Source organism: Nicotiana sylvestris, chromosome 12 (assembly GCF_000393655.2).
Source record: "Nicotiana sylvestris chromosome 12, ASM39365v2, whole genome shotgun sequence".
In the NCBI taxonomy this organism is placed as follows: domain Eukaryota; kingdom Viridiplantae; phylum Streptophyta; class Magnoliopsida; order Solanales; family Solanaceae; genus Nicotiana; species Nicotiana sylvestris.
Window position 1 is genome coordinate 66,430,513 of NC_091068.1, and position 22,365 is coordinate 66,452,877.

Genomic DNA, 22,365 nt, shown 5'->3' on the forward strand with positions numbered 1-22,365 from the left:
GAATTTCGAGGGTCCTCCTCAAAATTCTGCCCCATTTTCTTATCTTGGGGGAAATTGAAATTATGATATGATATGACCGAACCCATAAGGCTGCCTACGTATCCCCTCTTAAATGGGAATCAAGTCAAGCGTAGTTCAATTATATCAAATAAGGAAATGTAAATAACCTAAGCATAGTGCCTCTTGACCGCGTCTGAATTAATTGGTTTTGGCCAGATTTCTCCATCCATCTCTACAAGTATGAGTGCTCCTCCTATCAGTACCTTGTGAACCATGTACGGAACTTGCCAGTTGGGAGAGAATTTTCCTTTGGCTTTATCTTGATGTGGGAAGATCTTCTTAAGCACTAGCTGTCCTGGTGCAAAATGTCTTGGTTTGACCCTTTTGTTAAAAGCTTTGGACATTCTATTCTGATAAAGTTGGACATGACACACTAGTTCATCCTCTCTCCATCGATAAGGGCTAATTGTTCATAGCGGCTCCTTATCCACTCTGCATCACTGAGTTCAGCTTCCTGTATGATTCTTAAAGAAGGAATCTCTACCTCAGTTGGAATGATAGCTTCGGCACCGTAGACCAACATGTAGCGAGTTGTGCCGGTTGATGTGCGAACTATAGTGTGGTATCCTAATAAAGCAAAAGGTAGCTTCTCGTGCCATTGTTTGTGGTTTTCTACTATCTTCCTAAGTATCTTCTTGATATTTTTGTTAGCGGCTTCTACAGCTCCATTCATCTGAGGTCTGTAGCTGTGGAATTCTTGTGATTGATTTTGAAAGTTTCACACATGGAATTCATCAGATCACTGTTGAGATTGGCAGCATTATCAGTAACAATGGATTCGGGAACTCCGAATCGGCAAACAATACGATCTTTGACAAAGTCTGTGACGACTTTCTTGGTTACAGATTTGTAAGATGCAGCCTCTACCTATTTTGTGAAGTAATCAATGGCGACCAGAATAAACCTGTGCCTATTTGAAGTAGTGGGCTCGATCGGACCGATGACATCCATTCCCCAGGTGGCGAATGGCCAAGGTGAGCTTGTTTCATTGAGCTCATTCGGTGGCACTTTTATCATATCGACGTGTACCTGGCATTGGAAGCATTTACGAATATACTGGATGCAATCTGTCTCCATGGTCATCCAAAAGTAACCGGCTCTAAGTATCTTCTTAGCCAAGACAAAACCATTCATGTGCGGACCACAGGTCCTAGCATGTATGTCCTCAAGCAGTTTAGAAGCTTCTTTTGCGTCGGCACATCTTAGAAATCCCAAATCAGGAGTTCTTCTATACAGGTTTCCTCTGCTATGGAAGAAGTGATTGGACAATCTCCGGAGTGTGCATTTCTGAGTGTGGTTTGCATGCTCTAGATATTCTCCCTTTGACAAATACTCTTTGATGTCATGGAACCAAGGTTTTTCATCTGTTTCTTCTTCAACATGAACACAATACGCCGACTTATTATGGATTCTTACTAGGATGGGATCAATGAAATTCTTATCTGGATGTTGTATCATGGATGATAAAGTGGCCAATGTCGAAATTCTATCTTCGTGAACCTCTTTCTCAATTCCTGCACATAGTGCAGATATGGTAATATCTTGGAATTCTTGGGGGCCTACTCTCCTTATACCTGGTGCACTAGAAAGTTTGAATCACCGATTACCAGCAGCTCTTGAATATTCATATCGATTGCCATGTTGAGCCCTAGTATGCAGGCTTCATATTACGCCATGTTGTTGGTGCAGGTAAATCTGAGTTTAGCAGATACCGGATAATGTTGACCCATTTCTGATACCAAATCTGCTCCAATGCCCACTCTTTTGAAATTTGCAGCTCCATCAAAGAACATCCTCCAACCGTCGTATGCTTCGGTAATGTCTTCTCCTACGAATGATACTTCTTCATCAGGAAAATGCATTTTCAAGGGTTCGTATTCTCCTCCCACCGGGTTTTCAGCAAGATGATCTGCCAATGCTTGCCTTTGACCGCCTTTTGAGTTACATAGATGATGTCGAACTCACTCAACAATATCTGTCATTTGGTTAACTTTCCCGTCAGCATGAGTTTCTGAAATATGTACTTCAGAGGGTCCATCCTGGATATAAGGTATGTAGTATAGGCACAGAAGTAATGCCTCAATTTCTGAGTTGTCCAGGTCAAAGCATAACAAGTGCGTTCCAGCAGAGAGTACCGTGCTTCATAAGGTGTGAACTTCTTACTCAAGTAATATATGGCTTGCTCCTTCTTCCCTATCTCATCATGTTGTCCCAAAATGCATCGGAAGGCTCCACCTAAAACAAATAGATAGAGTAGTAAAGGCCGCCCCGGCTCTGGTGGGACCAAAACTTGTAGCGTGGATAGGTACTCCTTAATTTACTCGAAGGTTTTCTGACAATCCTCGGTCCAACTTGTCTCGGCATCTTTTCTCAGCATTTTGAAGATAGGTTCATATATGATTGTGGCTATGCAAATCTACCATGTGTCTTCATGCATGGAAGACTAGGTACACTTGTCAAATGGACTAATATACTTGGACAAGTGTTAAAAGACTCTCCACACTTGTCATACATGCAACCTCCTAATTGCCTATAAATAAGATGATCATTAGCCATCATATTCACTCAATTCTTAACCAAGAATTCATATTGATAATCATTACTTTCTACAACATTTTAATTTCTGTAACAACTATAGAAAAACCCTTCATCTTTTCTTCTTTCTGGGCAGCTGTTTTGTGAAAATTCTAAACTTTCAGCCACGAGTGCACGTGTTTGGAGGTATTGTGGAACCTTGGGGAGCGAACGGTCTTAACGATTTGCACCTAGTCGGGCCGAAATCGCTTTCAAGGCAGTGGCTTGCCACGACATAGTATTTTTGATAAGTTGTTCTTCTTTCCTACGTGTTCTTAGTCAATATTATCTACTTATTTTTCTTACAATTTGAAAGCAATTTCGTATATAATATTGACTAATGGCCACCACTTTGAACAAAACACTTCCTGATCTATCAAAACTTGAGCCTTTAGATGGAAACAATTATAAGCGTTGGTCCCGGAAAATTTTAATTTTCTTTGAACAATTAGAAGTTGATTATGCTTTGTTTAACAATCCTCCTGCTGATATTATTGCTGATAATTCTAATTCTACTAATATTGTTGTTGCTGATAATTCTAATGCTGCTAATACTGTCGTTGTTGACGATGTCATTGTTGTTGTGGTTGTTGAGGCAAACATGGTGGCTAATATGACTGACTGGATACTGGACATAGGCGCTTCAAGGCACCTTTGCGCTAACAATGATTTTGTTTCACGGCTTTGAGGAATTTGCTGATGGCAAGTGTGTCTACATGGGTAACTCCACTACAGCTGGAGTTATGGGTAAAGGAAAAATTCTTTACCCATAGCTATGAAGCGACTGATATAGTTGAGACGTCCTAGGAAGCTCATCACGTTCTTTTTGCTCCTATGTGGTGGTAATTCCTGAATAGCTTTGACTTTAGACGGATCCAGATCGATCCCTCGACGACTAACAATGAATACCAGTAACTTTCCTGCGGGGACCCCGAATGCAAACTTTGCGGGGTTTAGCTTCAAGTTGTACCTCCTTGGCCTGTCAAAGAACTTTTTCAAGTTCGCTATGTGACCTATGTCCCTCTTGGATTTAATAATGACGTCGTCTACATACACCTCTATCTCTTTGTGTATCATATCGTGAAGATGGTCGTCATGGTCTCATGTAAGTAGCCCCAGCATTCTTTAGACTAAATGGCATCATCTTGTAGTAGTATACTCCCCAAGGTGTGATAAAAGCTATTTTCTACGCGTATTATTCATCCATCTAGATCTGGTGATAACCCGCGAAGCAATCTACAAAGGATTGGAGTTCATGCTTGGCACAGTTGTCGATCAAAATGTGTATGTTTAGCAATGGAAAGTCGTCCTTGGGACTTGCTCTATTTAAGTCCCGATAGTCAACACATACTCTGACTTTCTCATCCTTCTTCGGAACTGGTACAATGTTGGCTAACCAGGTTGGGTACTCAACCACCCTAAGAACTTTGGATTTGATTTGCTCGGTACCGTCTTCCTTGATTTTCAAGCTCATATCTGGTTTGAACTTTTTGAGTTTCTGCTTTACTGGCAGACACATGGGATTAGTAGGCAACTTGTGAGCCACTATGGATGTGCTCAAACTGGTCATGTCATCATATGACCATGCAAAAATGTCCTCATACTTTTTTAGGAGATGGATGTACTCTTCCTTCTCTGTTGGTGACAATTGAATGCTGATGCAAGTCTCCTTGACGGTCTTGGCTTCCCCCAAATTTACAGCTTCGGTTTTGTCTAGATTGGACTTGGGCTTATTCTCAAAGTTTTCAACTTCCCTGACAATTTCTTTGGGTATCTCATCTTCTTCATCTGAATCATTATCCTCATGTTGCGTTGCCTCGTTACATGTCACAATCACCGGTTCATCAGAAAAAGTAATAATAATGTTGTAGAAAGAAAAAATGTAAAAAGTAATAATGAAGAGCAAATGCATTTGATTAAAATTGAAAAACATCCAGACAAGTAAGGCTCGATGAATCATGAAATTATTTGGAAACAAGTAAGTCTTTAAAGCAAAATTACTGAAAATCTTAAATGCCTAGAATGGCTATAGAAATAAAATTCTGTCAAGCTACTAGGGGACTCTGCGGGCTAGGGATGGTGTGGCGGTCCAGTTCCTGTGAACAACTCCCTTCTTCAAAGTCTGAGTAGTGAGGCCTTTTGTCCTCCTCCTCCTCAATTATGGCACTGCAATCCATGTCTTCATCCTCCAAGAACAGATTTTTTAACCTAGCTAATGCTTCCTCTTTTGCAGTCCCCCATATTGTATCAGCTTGGTGAAAAAGCTTGATCTAGACATGGCACTGGTTGCTCGAGAGGGTAATACGGTTTGTGCCATGGAGGCGACCAATCATTGTATTCTTTCCATATGTACTGATATCCGAGCCCAAAGGTAGTACCATGATCCTTCGGCCGTATTGGTTTAGGGATACCCTGGAGATTCTTTCCCAGCCCTTTGTTGGGCTCATACCCAACCATGCCAATATGCTTTCTATTTTACTGCTCCATCATTTATCTTTCTCGACGACATTGATGCGTTCAATGTGATGATAGATTTCCCCTCCTAGCCTTATTCTATGTCCAATAGCCAAGATGGTTTGACTGGTGTAAATGAGGTTACTCCCATTTCTGTGAATGATCACCTCCTGACTATTCCATTCGAATTTCACGGCCTGATGTAGTGTGGAAGGCATGGCTCCAGCGGCATGGATCCATGGTCGGCCCAACAGAAGATTATATGAGACTGGTATGTCGAGCACCTAAAACTTGATGTCGAACCAAGTTGGCCCTATCTGAAGCAAAGGTTGATTTCCCGATTGTGGCCCTTTGAGACCCATCGAAAGTTTTCACGTTCATGCTTCCTGCCCGTATTTCATTAAAACCCTTATCCAACCTTTTTAGAGTGTCCAACGGACAAATATTGAGGCTTGAACCTCCTTCAACCAAGACCCTGGCAATGAATTTGTCTTCAAATTGCACTGTAATATGCAATGCTCGGTTGTGATTCAACCTTTCAGGTGGTAGCCCATCTTCGTGGAAGATGATCTTATGAATTTCCAATACTTGCCCTACCATATTGGCCATCTCTCCGCCGGTGATGTTATTGGGTGCATAAGCCTCGCTCAGCACTTTCATTAAAGCGTTCTTATGTGCATTTGAATTTTCCAATAGTAACAGGATGGATATCTGAGCTGGGGTTTTGTTCAAATGGTTAATGGCGGAATACTCCTTTGCTTGTACTTTCCTCCACGGGTAATCTATCCCTGTTTCAATGGCAGGCTGCCTATTAGTGGCATCCTTACTTGGTCTTGCCAAGTGTTCAGGTGTATAGACTCTTCCAGTCCTAGTCATTTCTTGGGCAGCATCGGATTCCCCCATTTTTGCCTTTCCCTTTCGCCGAGCTTTGGAAACATAATCCTAGGGTATTACTTTTGAGTCGAAAGGAGGTGTGGTTGACACTGTCACTGTGAAAGGTGTGACCACTTCGACTTCAAATGGAGAAGGGGTGGCTGCAAGTGGAGCTACCTCTACCTCAAATGGAACCGGTGCAGCTACCTCGACCTCGATTGCTGACTAAGTTTGTACCATAATAGGAGTAAGCGTGACTACAACTTTAAAGTCATCACCTTCTCGAATAAGCCCATCGACCCCTTAGGGTCTCATTCTTCGTTCGTCTCTATCACATGTACCCCACCACCTCTATGATCAGGGAAGGGGTTGTTGCAAACATTAGGTGCGCCTTCCTTCGCTTGTATGACCTTGTTGTCAATTAGCGTCTAGATCTTATCCTTCAATGTTCGGCACTAATCAGTGGTGTGCCCCTTCATACCGGAATGGTACGCACAAGTTTTGTTTGGATTGACCCATTAGGATGGATTCTCTAATGCCACAGCAGGAATGGGGGTGACATAACCAGCGGCTTTCAACCTTTCATACAGTTGGTCGATGGGCTCAGCAATAGCGGTGTATTATCTGGGTGGCTTGCGATTGAAATTGGGTCTTGGTCTTGGAAAGTTTTGGCAATTTGGAGGTGATTGGAAATGGGATGTTTGGGAGTTATAGGTGTGATGGACAGTGGCTGGTTGGGAGTATATGGGAGATGAAGGTTGATATGTAGGTGGTGATGCTTGGTATGTGGGCGGAGGTGCTTGGTATGTGAGTGGAGGTGTTTGATATGTGGGTGGAGGTGTTTGATATGTGGGTGGAGGTGTTTGATAGGTAAGTGGAGATTTTGGGCCCTGGGCCACCATTACTGCCCCAACGTCTCTCTTCTTTGATATGCCGCCTGATTGTAACGCCTTGTTTGTGGCCTGCAATGCCTCAAAATTCATTACCATCCCGCTTTTGATGCCTTCCTCAATTCTTTCCCCAAGCTTGATGATATCAGAGAACTTATGGTTTTCAATGACCATTAATCTTTCATAATACTGTGGATCTTATGCTCTGACGAAGAACTTGTTCATCTGTTCATCATCCAAATATGGCCTGACCTTGGCTGCTTCCGACCTCCAACAAGTAGCATACTCGTGGAAGGTTTCAGTGGATTTCTTCTTAAGATTCTGGATGTAGAAAACATCAGTTGCATTTTTTGTATTGAACCTGAATCGGTCCATGAAATTCGATGCCATATTCACCCAATTAGACCATTTCTTGGGATCCTGGCTGATGTATGATACGCTCAAATTACACTTTAATTAAATAGTGTAAGGCGGTCTGTGTAAAATATAATAACCCAACAAGGTTGGGGTCGAGTCCCACAGGGAATAGGCGTGAAACGATTACTCGAGTAGTGTGCTACTTGACTTAGGTCGTAATTCTATTCGGTTAATTATAACAAGAGTATAATATGATTGTGATTTGAAGAAATAACTAATTGTAACGTTGAGAATGTAAATAATTTGATTAAGAAAACCAAGGTTGTGTCCCCTTCAATGAAATGTAATGCTATTGGTGTTAATATGATATATTTCTAATGGAAGGTTCTTTAGATATGCAAATAATTTCTACATGACTACCCAATATTTTTCAATAGTTGGTAGTATTTCCTCTTTATGATTTTTCCAAATATAAAAGAGGTGCAATTAAGAACAATCAATATATGACAAATAAAACCCACTTATTCCTAAGCGATTCTATTAAACAAGGTTTAAAGCCTTGAGTCTTTGATATTTACTTCTACCAAACTCTAACTCACTTTTCCAAGTAAAGAAAGAATTTAATGGCACTTGTTAATGTTTGCAACCACCAACAATAGATGAAGAATGAGAAATAAACATATATCAACCAACCATTATACATATATTCAATGTTAAACACCCATTAACATAACACCCATTTAGGGTTCACAACCTTAGTATTTAAAGTTAGCTACACATGCTAAAATACAAAAAATGAGAATATTAAATGTCATAAAGCTTACAAAGTGCAAGATTCTTCACTCCTAAAGCTTCCAAAAGAGAGGAATATTAAAGACTTGAAATGTAGCTCAAAACCAAGACAAGATGCCCCCACAAAATCCCAATAAATCTATTTATAGTGGCCTAAAACTCGGGACCAATTTCGGACAAAAATACCCTTCCAGGTAAATTATGCGACCGCATATCTGTCGCATAACAGACATGAGGTCCACATTCTTGTCAAAGCCATTGCATCCTTGAACCCTAGTTTTCAAGTAGTCGTCGTATCTTGGTTATGTGCTGTATTGTTGATTTGCGACCGCATAGTGTCATCGCATTTCCAGCTTCAGCAACTTCCACAGCGAGTTTGCGATCCATTATGCGGCCTGCAAACCTGTTATGTTGTCGCATAATGAACCGCATTTCTTGCACCTGGATTTGGCCGACAGACTGTTGGGCTATGTGATTCCTCTTGGCAATATGCGGCCCGCATGTTAGATTTACGGACCGCATTGTTGCATCTGCGGTTGCATTTTGCCATTTTTCTTGTCCTTTTGCAACCTTTTGATTTTATTTCCATGTTCTTGGGCCCTTACACCTCATACACTGCAAAACATTAAAATTACATAAGTATAAAAGATAATTGCATTTAAAACAAGCTACAATCTAAGCAATTTGTATTAAATGTGCCGAAATTCTCCAGCACATCAACACCCCCAACTTAAACTCTTGCTTGTCCTCAAGCAACTAAAATGACACTATCCTATTCTAGACTCTATCTAAATGATGTGAAACAATAGTGACCGTGGACGGTGTTAGTTGTCAGTGCTACAAGCATGCACTTTCATTTATTTACCCTTCCTGAACTATCATAGTTATTTACAAAGAAAACTAATCAACTTGTGAAACTTTGAGCCTCGACCAATTTGACAAAATGTTACTCTCAGCTGAGTGTACTTGCATTCGATGTCAAAAACTCAACTTCTGCCCAACCTCACAATTCATGTTCCCTCACTAGAAAGAAAGTTCCAAACTCACAATATTTACAATGACAACAAAAGGGACGGATTCACAAAGACACTCACTCTCAAAAAGAGTTTCAAGTGTTACAACATGTCATATCATAAGCTTGCCCTTATTTTAATTCATCGCTTTATTCTAAGAACGTTCGATTAGAGATCCCATAAGGACTTTTTAAGCTTGTAATGTAGGTTTAGGGAAGGGTCGGATAAGCATTTGGTTACAAGTGACTACACCCTCCTTGAACACTACTCACATTTTTCTTTCTTGTTGCTCTTTGCTTCTTTTCAAACCACATAGCCCTCCTTAGCTCCTAATTTCCCACATTGATCCGCCTTAAATACTTCTCTAATTTTTTTCAAGATTGCATATTTATATATTTACATACATCTCTTTTTCTTTTCTTTTTCTTCTTTTCCCTTGCAAAAAAAAATTCTTTTTTTCTTTTTATTTTGATTTTGGAGTTTGAATAGTTTCATATCTTGAGGTATACTTTCCCACACTCAGTGTACAACCTTGACAATTTCCGGCTTGACACCACACCCCCCCAACTTAGGCTTTTAGCCTCATTCTCCATTTTCAAGGAGGGACGAGTTCAAAAGAGAGAATTATTTTACAAAAGGGAAAAGTTTTGTAGCGAGGTGGCCAAAGAAAAGGTTAAAGGCTCAAGTGGGGTAACTAGTGATAATATCTATACAATGGGTAGCTTGAAAGGCTAACTGGTTTTCCAAAATCACAAAGATTGCCTAAAGTCATTTCTCTAACCAAATGTAATTATCATTAGCATCAAAAGACCAACCGGGCAAGTTCTAGATGGCAGAGGTAAACACAAGAATTATTTATACGAAGACTCACACACATGGCACACGAACTGTTTGGCTCAACATAGTTTTAAACCTCAAGTCAACACTTAGCAACTCGAAGCTTTCATCATATTTATATGTATGACTCTAAGTAAATATAGAGTCAAAGAGCGAGCCTCAAGTTCACACAGTTGATTTCCTTTTTTATATCAACTGAAGGGTATAGGCTATTTACAAGCACACATGCTTGAAACAAGACAATTACACCACACCGGTCAAAATGTTTCATTCTACTACCCTGGTTCTCCTATTACACCCTTGGAAAAGAACCCGACGAAGAAAAACCAAGGGGGGTTCATTGCTAATTACTAAAGATGAACATACAACTATCGACTTGCTTTTGGTTTTTTTTATATAAACAAAGATAATCTATGTACAAAAACCACACAACACAAGTATATACAGAATCACAACACAAGTATATACGGAAACCACAGAAGTTGGCTTGTATAACACCAAAAACATGTACAACAGTTTAATTCACAAAAAAAGTTTATACAAGGCTATCCCACCCCCAATTGAAAAGCATAAATTGTCCCCAATGCATAAGAATGTAAAACAGAGTTTAGGGGATCCTTGAGGCGCACTAAGCGCTATGGGATCGGAAGCCGGCTGAATGATGGTGGAGTCACCCTCTGATGCTGAAGCTGGGACCAATGAGATCACATTAGGAGGAGTGACCTCCACTGATGGAGGAGGGATCTCCAACTGGCCCAATACTGGAACTGGGGCCTGTGAGCTGCTAGCCTCGCCTGTTGATGGCTGAGTGGTCGATGGATTGGCTTGGGCGACCATGTCTGCTAGCGAATGTTCAATCGCCTTCTGAACAACTTCTTGTTCCTCCTCTACAACTGTAGGGGCAGCAATCTGCTTACCTTTCTCCTGAGGGCCCTCATCATCCTCGAACTATGACTCCTCATCAGACTCTCCCTCGTCTGCCTCCCCACCTTCGGACTCTGCAGAGTGTCCGAAATCTTCCTCGAAAGGAATCTCAATATGTGCAGGGAAAGCTAGAGGCTGGGAAGCCCCGACAGTCTAAGGTGTATGAGTTGTCATCAAAGTTGAGGAATCAAGGTCTAATCCGGCCATGGTTGTGCCCGCTCCCTGCTTTCCTTCCTTGGGCATGAAGGAGGATAGATCGAACTCCAGAGTTTGCATTTTGTGGATCTCAGTCTTCATTGTGGCAACATCATCACGGAGCTTTGGCAAGTCTCCAACCTTACCCCACTCTATATTTTCAACCCACATCTCAAGTTGCTTCAAGCGATCCCCATAAGATGTTTGTTGCTGTTAGAGGGCCATCACTGAGGACTGGATAGGGGTCAAAACCTGCCTGATGAGTGTGGGGAGGTTCTTCAGAAGCTGGTCTACCTTAGCATTTGCATGCTGAGCTAAGAGACCGAGCCTTAAAATGGCTGGCAGTGCCGCAGAAGGCTGTGCAATAGTGGCCTGAGAGGTAGGCTGTGGAGTGGAAGTGGAGGCAACAGTAGCCTGAGGAGAAATAGGGGTCTGGGCATATGAGGGCTCTGTATCAGCAGGAATCTGGGTCTGAACCTCTGGGGGAGCAGCATCTACTGCATCACTAATGTCTGTGATATCAATATCCTTCAGTGCTTCCCCCTCTTGTCAGTGTGTGGCATTGAAGGTACTTTCACAGCCTTACAGAGGGTTGTGACCAAGCACGGGAATGGAAGTGACGTAGCTTTCTAGTTGGCCCGGATCCCTAACTCTCGGAAGATGAAGTCACCCACATCAATCTTTATCCCAGTCATAATGCATGCAATGAGAAGAGTTTTCTCAATGCTTATGTCAGTTTCATTTCGAGATGGGATCAATCGAGAGGTGACAAAACTGAGCCAGAATCTACCTTCTCATGTGAGATCTTCCTTGAATATTTTATGCAAAGGGTCAATCCAAGCAGGGGTCCCCTTGGCTATCACTGACGTTATCCAACTATGCTCATTATCTTTGTTGGCCCATTTGGTGTCATACTCTATTGTGCTCGATCTCCAGTTTAGGAAGTAGAACTCATTTATGGTGTCACTGGTGCAAAACACCTGCTTCCCCCGAACCAAGATAGTATCACAAAAAACTTTGTTGTGCTTGTGGTGAGGGGTCCTGGAGGCTCCATAGGATGCATAAAATTCACGGACCACTGTTTCATTATAATCATCTAGCAGCTTAGTGAGGCATTCCCAGTTTCTAGCCTTGATGTTCTCCAGTATGTGAGGGTACTGCTCCTATACCTCATTCAGACTTAGTTGTGGCTAGGATTTTACGTTTTGCTAGCCCTTCTCTATACAGCTCCCTAGAACCTTCGACCCCAAACCTGAGTTGGAAGTCATCTCCTCATTTTCTTCTTGCCTCAACTTGTAAGTCAATTGATGGAAGGGTCTCCTCCTCATCAGACTGGGAGGGATGTGCAGCAGTAGGGTCCGATCGTGAACGTTGGGCTAGTTGTGCTTGACGACTAGTGGAGGCCCTTTTTTGGAAGAAGATATATGTTTCTTAGGAGCCATATCTGCAAAGAAATGAAGTGTGAGCAACATAGCAGACAAAAGGCGAAAAAGTACAAAGAATTTCAAGTATGCGACAGGTTATGCGGTCGCATAACCACTATGCGGACCGCAAACATGTCGCAAACTTCTGCCTGTTCAAAAGAAATAGTTATGCGATGGGTTTTGCGATCGCATATCCATTATGTGGTTCACATAACCATCGCAAAACTAATTACATGGAAAGTTCATTGACATTATGCGATCGCAAAATCCACCGCAAAGATGAATTTGCAATCGCAAATTAGTCGCAAACCATATGTTACAAACAGCCATAAACTATTTAGGTATGCGGTGGCTTTGCGGTCCGCATATCACTTATGCGATCGCAAAGCCGCCGCAAATGGTCATCTTCTTCAGGCCACCTAGGGTTCATTATGCGGCAACAATGCGGACCGCAAATCGATTATGTGATCCGTATAAGTCATCGTTCTCAACATTTTGAACTACACCCTCAACAAGGGCAGACCTAATTTCACTACCCAGCACCCCAAACCTAACTACTTATCCAAGAATCCCCTCACATTATGAACAGATACCCACATATGAAGTGGAAAAAGAAACAAAAACTAAAGAAAACAAAAATATGAAAAATACAACAAAATTTAAACTAAAATTTACATGGATGAAATCGGGAGAGGAGAACATACCAGTGATGGAGAAATGAGCACACTTGGGAGATGAATTCAACAGGTGTTGTTTACTCTTTTTGATTCAACTAGCCCTTTTCCCTTCTCTTTTTTTTCATTTTGTTTTGTTTTCTTTCTGATAAAAAATTTCTTTTCTTTTGTTTTACAAGTGTTTGAATGTTGATGATATGTGAGGGGTACTTACCTGTGAAGTTCGCGGTGGATAAGTCACCGCATAATACATTACGCAACCGCATAAGTGTTATGCGGTGGGTTCAACTTGAGTTGCTCGAGGACACAATGCGGTGCACTTGTGCGATCACATAATTGAAATGTGGTCCGCAAAGTGCACCTCCTCACCACATTTCTACCACCAAATTTTGCCAAACAAACTGTCTGGGTCTGCGACCACTATGCGGTCCGCATAGTTAAAATGCGATCTCATATGTGTAGCAGACTTCTCAAGGTGACTTTTTTTCCCTTTCACACGCAATTTTACCCAGTGTTATGTTCTTTTGAATCACCTGCACTCTAACACACACTTTAAATTGCTCAATTAAATCTATCTAACAAAAGTTAAAATGTAAAGGACAAAAAGAGTGTTACCACACATGGATTGCCTCCCATGAAGCGCTTGATTTAACGTCGCGGCACGACGTAGTTGGCCTTTCTTTGGGTTCACTCATTGGTCGGGAATGGACCATCTTTGAGAGCCAACTATTCCACCAAATGTTTTTCTCTATCTGTGCCCAAGTAATGCTTGACTCGCTGTCCATTTAGTTTGAAGGTTTGGAGCCCATCCTCTGATTCTAATTCCACAGCTCCAAAAGGGTATACATTGACCACCTTGAACAGACCGGACCATTTCGATTTGAGTTTTCCCGGAAACAATTTGAGCCTTGAGTTGAAGAGCAAAACCAAGTCACCTGACTTGAACTCCCTTTTCAAGATCTTTTTGTCGTGGACGAACTTCATCCTTTCTTTGTACACAGCTGCACTTTCATATGCATGGAAACAAAATTCCTCCATTTCAATGAGTTGTTTTAATCTCAAATTTGCAGCTTCCGCCAGTCCAAGTTCAACATTTTTAAATCTCACATGGCTTTGTGCTCTAGTTCTACGGGTAGATGACAAGCCTTGCCGAAGACTAACCAATAAGGAGAAGTGCCAATAGGGGTTTTGTACGCCGTGCGGTATGCCCACAATGCGTCATCTAGCTTTCTTGACCAATCGGTCCTGTTTGCATTAACAGTTTTTTCTAGAATGTTCTTTATCTCCCAGTTGGAAACTTCAACTTGTCCACTTGATTGGGGATGATAAGGTGTGACCACCTTCTATTTGACGCCATATTTCTCTAGTAGCCCCGTGAAAGCCTTGTTATAGAAATGAGAGCCACCATCACTAAGAATGCCTCTAGGAGTGCCAAACCACGTGAATATGTATTATTTTAAGAATGTGGTCACATCCTTGCCTCGTTGTTTGGTAAGGCAATTGCTTTAACCCATTTGGATACATAGTCCACAGCCACCAAGATATATTTCATATCACAAGAGCTTACAAAGGGGCCCATAAAATCAATTCCCCACACATCAAAGATTTCTATCTCCATCACAAAGTGCATTGGCATTTCATGCCTCTTAGAGATTGATCCTTGCCTTTGGCATTGGTCGCAAGCCTTGACCATTTGATTGGCATCATGGAAAATCGACGGCCAATAATAAACACATTCAAGCACCTTTGCCGTTGTTCGATTGCCCTCATGGTGACTCTCGACCAGTGAGTCGTGGCATGCCTTTAGAATTGGCATAATCTCCTTTTCTGTAACACACCTTCTGATGATGTTATCAGCACAAACACAGAACAAGAACGGTTCTTCCCAATAGTATTACCGACAATCTCTCAAAAACTTCTTCTTCTGATAGGATTCCAATCCATCCGGAATAAGGTCACTAACCAAGTAGTTAGCAATATAGGCATACCAAGGAGCAAAAGTGTTAGATAATGCCAATATGTGTTCATCCAGGAAAGCATCATTGATTTAAAGATCTTCCTTTGGTCTCCCTGCCTCTTCAAGCCTTGATAAATGATCCTCCACTTGATTTTCCGTCCCTTTTCTATCTTTGACTTCGAAGTCAAACTCTTGCAACAACAGGACCCACCGAATCAACCTAGGCTTTGCATCGTTCTTTGCCATAAGATAGCGAAGAGTAGCATGGTCTGTGTACACTATCACCTTGGATCCCAACAAGTAAGCCCAGAATTTCTCAAAGGCATAGACAATGGCAAGAAGTTCTTGCTCAGTCACCGTATAATTCATTTGGGCTTCATTGAGTGTCTTGCTTGCATAGTAGACCGGGTGAAGAACCTTGTTGTGACGTCGGCCAAGCACTACCCCAATAGCTACACCACTGGCGTCACACATGAGTTCGAATGGAAGAAACCAATCGGGTGTGACAATAATAGGTGTCGTTGTGAGCTTTTGTTTTAATTCCTCAAAGGCATTAAGGCATTTCTCGTCAAACACAAGTTTTTCATCTTTCTCAAGGAGTTTGCACATGGGATTTGCAATCTTGGAAAAATCCTTGATGAAACGCCTATAAAATCTGGCATGCCCCAAGAAACTTCGGACACCTTTAACTGAAGTAGGTGAAGGAAGTTTGGAAATGATCTCGATCTTTGCCCGGTCAAACTCTATACCATGTTTTGAAATTTTATGCCCCAATACAATGGCTTCATCCACCATGAAATAGCATTTCTCCTAGTTAAGCACAAGGTTGGTCTCCTCACATCTCTTGAGTACTTGTCTAAGATTGTTAAGACAATGCTCAAAAGAGTCACATACCACCGAAAAGTCGTCCATGAAAACATCTGAAAAATCCTCCACCATGTCGGAGAAGATGAACATCATGCATCTTTGAAAAGTAGCCGGAGCGTTGCACAAACCAAACGGCATCCGACTAAAGGTAAAAGTTCCATAAGGGCAAGTGAATGTTGTCTTCTCTTGGTCCTCCAATGCTATGTTGATTTGGTTATAACCGGAATATCCATCAAGAAAGCAATAGAATGACCTTCCCGCTAGACGATCAAGCATTTGATCAATAAAAGGCATAGGGAAATGATCTTTCCACGTGGCACTGTTGAGCTTCCGATAATCCATACACACCCTCCATCCGGTCACCGTTCTTGTTGGGATGAGCTCATTTTTGTCATTTTCAATCACGGTCATGCCTCCCTTTTTAGGCACACATTGCACCGGGCTTACCCAAGAACAATCAGCAATGGGGTAGACCACCCCGGCATCCAAGCACTTGATGATTTCTTTCTTTACCAACAAACAAGAAAAATAGATCAAGGTAAGAAAAATAATTACACAAATATTTACAAGTTTAGACCAAAGCACTTACGCTTATTTCTCAAACAACCTAAAATATGCCAAATTGGCGCCGTTGTCGGGGAACAATTTGGCGTAATTTAGGTTGTTTGAGAAATAAGCATAAGTGTTTTAGTCCAAACTTGTGAATATTTGTGTAATTATTTTTCTTACCTTGGTCTATTTTTCCACCGCCCCAACATTGCGATCACATTTCAGTAGGTAGCATGTACACTATGCGATCAAATAAATGCAATTTTGCACCAGCTACTGGTTTTTGGCTTCCCGGTCACCCCGACCTGCTCAAATCAACTCCAAAAATTTTGAAACTTAGCAGATTGGTTAGAAACAATGTAAGAAGCTATTCTAAAAAAGAAAATTTCAAAAATGACCAAAAATTTTAAAAAATGATAGGTTGTCTCCCACCAAGCACCGCATTTAACGTCGTGGCACGATGCAAAATAACTTTACCACTTTTCTCGCCACTTTGATGATATGAATTGGGCACCCAACTTGGAATCAAGCTTGTGACCACGAGCAGTGGGGGTGGTAAATTGATGATCAAGCCAAGACTTAAATTCTTCATTTTGCACTTCTTGGCTTTCATGTGAGGAATGTCATTTTGCCTTGTCGTTCCCTCAAATTGTAAAATGTATGGTGTGAGTTTTTCCTCCTCGCAATCCTTCATTGATTCGTGTAGTTCAACTTCCATGTCACCACATAATTTCAAGGTTGAAAAATGCTTGGAATGTGACTTCAAACCTCCAACTTGCAATTCTTCTCGGATTTTTACATCCTCTTTTTCCCCCGGACTAGAGTCAATCTCAACCAAATTTTCACTTACACCGGTTGACTCTAATTCCATATTTTTCTTGGCATCAATTAAACTCATGGAGTCGGTTGGCGGATGTTCAATTCTTGATTCCTAAAAGTAGAGCTCACTTTCTTCCTCGAAATCGGACTCTTCTTGACTTCCTTACACTCTCTCAAGTTGGTGGGCATAGTGAGCCTCAATCAATATTTTCATTTGAGCTTTCAAAGTGCGGATATGTTCATCATTGTGAGCCAAGACTTGTTTCAAGTCCTCGAGTTCAAAGTTATACTTCTCCTCATTTTCAAGAATGGTCTCCAACATGAGCATCATCTTCTCATTTTGAGCATTTGAGAGTTCTTCTTGGTTTTGATCAAGTGCCAAGAAAGGATTTCCGGCTTCCACATGTAAGGATAATTCTTGGCTATCATTAACTTCTGAGGATTTTTGGACCTCTAAAGCTTCAAGCATTTCTTCCATTTGCAAATTCAACCGTTCAAGTGCCAAGTTATTTTGGAGACTATTCTCCAAAAGCTCCTCCAAAGCACTTTGTTCTTTGTTTCCTCCTTCAAGTAGGCATTCTAACATGATCTTGACCTCTCCATTTTGACCATGTTCAACTTCTTCAATTTCCATAGCCCTATCATTTTCATCAAAAAAAGTAGAATCATCATAGCGAGGGCTTGGGGAAGGGAAGAAAAAATAAGCACAATATTCCCAATGACCATTTTGACAACCACACTTATCATAAATACTCCACTCATGGGTTTGGGATTGTGCGCACAATCCACCCCCGAGTGAATTTAAATAATTTTGCCACGAGTGTAGTCCTCCACAATAAGGACAAGGGTCATTAAAGTATGAACAACCACCATTCGACCAATTTTTATTATATGATGCCATTTTTCAAAAACAAGAAAATAAACAAGAAACAAACAAGAAAAGTAGACCGAGGTAATAAAAATTAATACAAATATTCATAAATTTGGACCAAATCGCTTACGCTTATTTCTCAAACAACCTAAATTACGCCAAATTGTTCCCCGGCAACGGCGCCAAAATTTGATACACTCAAATTACACTTTAATTAAATAGTGTAAGGCGGTCGGTGTCAAATATAATAAACCAACAAGGTTGGGTCGAATCCCACAGGGAATAGGCGTGAAAAGGATATTCGAGTAGTGTATTACTTGACTTAGGTCGTAATTCTATTCGGTTAATTATAACAAGAGTATAATATGATTGTGATTTGAAGAAATAACTAATTGTAACGTTGAGAATGTAAATAATTTGATTAAGGAAACCAAGGTTGTGTCCACTTCAATGAAATGTAATGCTATCGGTGTTAATATTATATATTTCTAATGGAAGGTTATTTTGATATGCAAATGATTTCTACATGACTACCCAATATTTTTCAATAGTTGGGTAGTAGTTCCTCTTTATGATTTTTTCAAATATAAAAGAGTTGCAATTAAGAACAATCAATATATGCCAAATAAAACCCACCTATTCCTAAGCGATTCTATTAAACAAGGTTTAATGCCTTGAGTCTTTGATATTTACTTCTACCAAACTCTAACTCACTTTTCCAAGTAAAGAAAGAATTTAATGGCACTTGTTAATGTTTCCAACCACCAACAATAGATGAATAATGAGAAATAAATATATATCAACCAACCATTATACATATATTCAATGTTAAACACCCATTAACATAACACCCATTTAGGGTCCACAACCTTAGTATTGAAAGTTAGCTACACATGCTAAATACAAAAAGATGAGAATATTAAAGGCCATAAAGCTTACAAAGTGCAAGATTCTTCACTCCTAAAGCTTCCAAAAGAGAGGAATATTAAAGACTTGGAATGTAGCTCAAAAACAAGACAAGATGCCCCCACAAAATCCAATAAATCTATTTATAGTGGCCTAAAACTCGGGACCAATTTCGGACAAAAATACCATTCCAGGTATATTATGCGACCGCATATCTGTCGCATAACAGACATGCGGTCCGCATTCATGTCAAAGACATCGCATCCTCGAACCATAGTTTTCAAGTAGTCGCCACATCTTGGTTATGCGGTTTGCATTGTTGATTTGCGACCGCATAGTGTCACTGCATTTCCAGCTTCAACAACTTCCACAGCGAGTTTGCGATCCATTATGCAGCCTACAAACCTGTTATGCGGTCGATAATGGACCGCATTTCTTGCACCTAGATTTGGCCGACAGTCTGTTGGGCTATGCCATTCCTCTGGGCAATATACGGTCCGCATTGTTGCATCTGCGATCGCATTTTTCCCTTTTCTTGTCCTTTTGCGGCCTTTTGATTTTATTTTCAGGTTCTTGGGCCTTTACACCTCATACACTACAAAACATTAAAATTACGTAAGTATAAAAGATAATTGCAATTAAAACAAGCTAAAATCTAAACAGTTTATATTAAATGTGCCGAAATTCTCCGGCACATCAATGTACCAGGACAAAGCATCTCCAATAAGACTTCTCATAAAGAGTTTCATTCGGATCTTTTTGTCTTTCCTGACCCTGACAAGCTTGGCGTAATAGGTCCTCAGATGGACCCTGGGATCACCTATGCCGTCAAACATCTCAAACTTGGGAGGTTTGTATCCCTCTGGCAGTTTTACGTCTGGCTATCTTCATAGTTCAACCCTTCTATTCCTTTGCCGCCTTCGACACCCTGAACTCGACTCGTCAACTTCTTGAGTTCTTCAGCTATGTTCTTAATGAGCAGGGCCTTCTTGGTGGATTCCGGTGTATAGGAGATTGGTTGGGTAGAGTGAGGTACGGTTTCTACGTATATAGGGTTGCTTTGATGGGTACCGAGGACTTGGATGTAATGATGGTCATTGGTTGAGTTTTGAGGATCGGGAATAGGTTGTGGTATGTTTTGGGGAGTATGGTAAGTGGTGGCTGGTGGGTAATGAATTGGTTGATGATGGTGTTGTGGCGAAGTTGGTATTGGTAGGGGATTGAGATTTTGGGGTGGGGTTGCGTATTGATTCGGTGCAGGAGGATTTTGTGGGTGTTGGTTTTGTGTGTTTTGGGGAGGTGCTGGGTTCCTTATGTTTTGTTGGTTGATGTCGGGCACATTTAGGGTGAGTGATAAGTTTGTCAAGTTACGAACCTGCTCAAGTTCTCTTTGCAATTCTAATATCTTTTGTTCCAATCTCAAGACTAGGTCGTTTGGTGCCGGAGTACTTCGTCCATCTGAAGTTTCTGCGTTCTCAACATTCTCCTTTCGAATACCACTTAAGTCGTCCATTTTTGCTTTTCCTTTGCCTTTTGTATTGCTTGGAGGAGGAGGAGGTGGACGGCTCTAGATCTGGTGTGATATGCTGATGATGCCAGTATGAGCGAACCAACCTTAGGGGATGGGAATAAAAAATAAAGAAAAAACATAAAGGTAGACAAGTCAGTGAGGAATCTGAAATGTTTGTAGTATTTAAACACATATTGCGGAAATGTAAATTCGTGTCCTAATTTGGGAGTCTCGTTGTTCCCGAGGTAGGCCTAGTGACAAATAAATTTGGAGAACTTTAGATGCCAGTAAATGCTTCATTTCATAATGTGAAAACAGACGAATCCCAAAACGATACTAAGACAATAAAAAAGTAAGTCACTATTGGCACTTGGCCTTATTACATTTAGGAAAGCAAATAAATCTAGCCTACTTGGTCCCAGAAGGACCTTCCCTAGATTCGATCTTCTTGACTCCATCGTACAGGTTCCCCAGCTTGTGCAGATCCAGCAGCAGGTAGGCTCTGTCCAAATGTCCTCCTTCACTTCCTTCAGCATTTTGGCAATCCTCAATTCGCTTTATGACTTTGACCTCTAGCTCCATTAATCCTCGCTCCAGATATTCCAACTTTCTGTTGGAAGTGATAGCGATCTCTTTCCACTCATCAATCAATCTCATGTTTTTCTTGTGTATTTCCCGGTGTTCATTCTCAGAGTCGTGGACCCTCTTGCACAACCTGTTGTATTTGACTTGAGCCTTAGCTTCTTCGTCTATGATCTTATTCCCTCGACTAGTTCCTGGCATCACCATCCCCTTCAGATTGTCCTCTAACCATGCTGGGTAGAGAGGTTCACACCCTGCATGATACCTGTCTGGCTCAATGGTGTTCTTTTCCACAATGATCTTGCAGTGCCACATGTACTGATCTTGGCACTTGTAAGGGACATCATCATCCTGAAAGTCTGTTCTAAAATGGCTCATTTTGGCGATCCTGGGTACAACCTGTTTCTTGCCTGCTTGCCTCATGACTCGGATAGGGACATAAGGGTGTATCCCAATTAGTACCTAGTGTGGAGCATCCCTAGATCTGATGATGAATTCGTCTGTTGAGAACCATTCAAACATCCATTGCACCTGCTCCTCGGTCAGATTGTCGTAGAACTCTACCCACTCTTTGGCACTTTTTGGCTGAGCAAACCTGTCGGGAATATAAGTCATCCGCTTGGGGTGATGGAAGGCAATATGGTCGTTCCAAGCCCTTCGCGGAAATTCTTGGTCATACTGACCTTTTTGAAGATGTTCTAATAACCACAACTGCAGCAACAGGTTACAACCCTCGAAATGCTTGACCCCTCTTTGACAGCGCTCCAGAGCCCTGTAGATGTCGGCTATGATCATGGGGACTATAGTGTATGTATGCCCATTGATCCCATCTATCAAAGTCTTAGCGACCATGGTCAACCTAGTATGGATTCTTTCCCTTTTCATTAGGAACACTATCAGGCCCAAGAAACACACAATGAACACGAACACTCTGCGATGGATGTGGCTTAGAGAAGTGATAGAAAGCTCGTCGTGGAAGGTACGGTAGGATCTTCTATGGCCATATCTCTCGTACAGGTACTCGAAAGGTATGTAGGACTTCTCCAGGCATCCCAAGTCAGCATTTTTCTTCAACCCCATCATCTTTAGGACCCCTCTACCAGTATAATTCTCCGGTACCAACAACCCAGGGCTATCCCAAGTCAATCCCGCAAGTCCCCCAATTTCCTCTAGGAGTGAAGTCATCTCTACGTCGCCGAAATGAAACACAACCCTTTCATCGTCCCAGAATAAAGTG